This window comes from Camelina sativa, chromosome 8 (genome assembly GCF_000633955.1).
Source record: "Camelina sativa cultivar DH55 chromosome 8, Cs, whole genome shotgun sequence".
Taxonomy (NCBI): domain Eukaryota; kingdom Viridiplantae; phylum Streptophyta; class Magnoliopsida; order Brassicales; family Brassicaceae; genus Camelina; species Camelina sativa.
This window is the reverse complement of record NC_025692.1, coordinates 9,807,733-9,809,848: the sequence shown is the minus strand read 5'-3', so window position 1 is coordinate 9,809,848 and position 2,116 is coordinate 9,807,733.

Below are 2,116 nucleotides of genomic sequence, written 5' to 3'. Positions count from 1 at the left end.
AAAAAAAAAAAAAAAAAAGAAGTGATCTTAACTCTTTGTCATACTGTTTTCAATATCAAATCATCTTTTCTCATACATTTCTTTTTCCATTATCCTTTTGAACAAATTACTTCAATTTTCTTCCGGCATTTTTTTTTCTTTAGTACTCTCTCTCCTTTAAGATCATATCTTCATTTTCTTGTCTTTGTTTCTCGTGCAAGTTATATGATTCTCTCGAAGCTATTTTGAATCCACGAACATAAGATGTCCTCAACATGTACCTTCATACTCACGCAAAAGTAAAACTGAACAAAGAAGTATTTTTATTGAACTAACAATGATATGCCATATTCGAATTTGAACTCAAGATGATTAAAAAAAAAAACTAACACAAAACATTGGAATGATACTCTGGTCCTTTATATTGTCATTTGGTTAGAAGATATCGTGAATGACATTTCTAATAGGACCTTACGATTATTTTGTAATGAGAAGGTAACGTTTCTACATTCAGTATAACAAATCATCACAAACAAAATGATACTTATCTTACTTTGAAGTGATAAATAAGTAGGTTCTACAACGGTTATTTCTCCTATTTACAAAGAACGATTAAACTGCATTAACGTTATTTTATCGACTTGAGGACACACAAAATCCTCTAAACAACAAAATTTTCGTCCCTCCAATAAATTTTAGAATCCATTGGCTCTCACTGGACCTTCAAAACTGTCGGAGAATGTCGTTTTCAGCTGTCATTGTCATCTGTAGGCCTTGAGGCCCAACAAAAGAGACTCATTAACCGATCAAAATACCTATTCCCCAGTTTCCTAATTAACCCATCCCAAAATATTCATATAATTTTTTTAGAGCCAGAATGTAATAGTAATATACAAGAAGGTAAAGATGAAACAACGGGCTCGTCAGGTAATTGGTTCTGCATGGCCCCATTGGACCATGTGTGAATTCAGGCCCGGCCCGTGGCTAAAGTCCGTAAAGCTAGTGCTTTAAGCATCACGAAAATATATAAGTTTTAAGGGCATCAATTTGGAAGTGGTTAACACCTTTTTGGAAGTCTAAAATGTTGCGAGTTCGAACCACACCTGGTTCATTTTTGTGTTTCCATTTTACTTTTGTTTTGAGCTGTCTGACTTTTCTTCATTCATTCAGAAGATTTTTTCTGTGTGGATACAAAAATCTGTTCCCTGTGCAAAGAAAAAAAAACGATATGACAGAGCCTTAGTTGAGTTGAGTTCAAGCTTAAACCGGTCCAGATAATTCTAGTTCTAAACCAAACTCAATTTCGTGGTTAAGTAGATATATTATGATAATCCGGACTTTTACCACCCGACTAATTATATAGGGTGAGTGCAGTCGTCGAGTATTCACCTGGGTTTTAAATGAGCATAAAGCGTGACACCATTTCGGCTGGACAAATAGAGTGATTTTGTAAATTCCGTGCTTGAGAGAAATTGATCCTTAACATCATGTATGATGTATCTATAAGGCAACTCCTCCGATCCTCAACTAGAATGCACTATACTACCACCGCTTGGTTAGAATTTGCTTTGTAAGTAATCAAGAGATGTAGGTGTATCTTTTCTCACGTGTTAGAGTTTGTTAAAACGGACTTGTCTCTTTTATTTCTTAATAAGAGCGGAGATTAAGCTCGATGTATGGTAATGAATCTGTATTCAACTCTCTTGTAACTCTCAAAGACCATTTAGATCAATCAGATTTCATAATCGGTTTCGACTTAAGAAGTTCTTAGCTTGTTCTTGATTCGATTGGTTTTGTCGATTAGTTTAAAGGAGTTCTCGGTTATTTGGTGTTTCGACCCACAAGAAATTATGTTCGACCATTTTTGAAAAAACACGTGAACTCTTTGGTTATGAAAGCAACATCTATGACGTGTTTTTTCTTATAATATTTTTCTTCTAATAATCTCATTCGTTGTCTAGTGTCCACCAGTTTGAGGCCTAACAAAGAGAACCATTGGATGCTTTATTTAACGTTACATGCTATATTTTGTTAGTTACTGTCATATTAGTATTAGGCATAGCGATGTATTCATATAGTGATCCAATACATAATATTCTTATAGTAATCTTTGCTTTTAGTGTCACCATCATCCTAC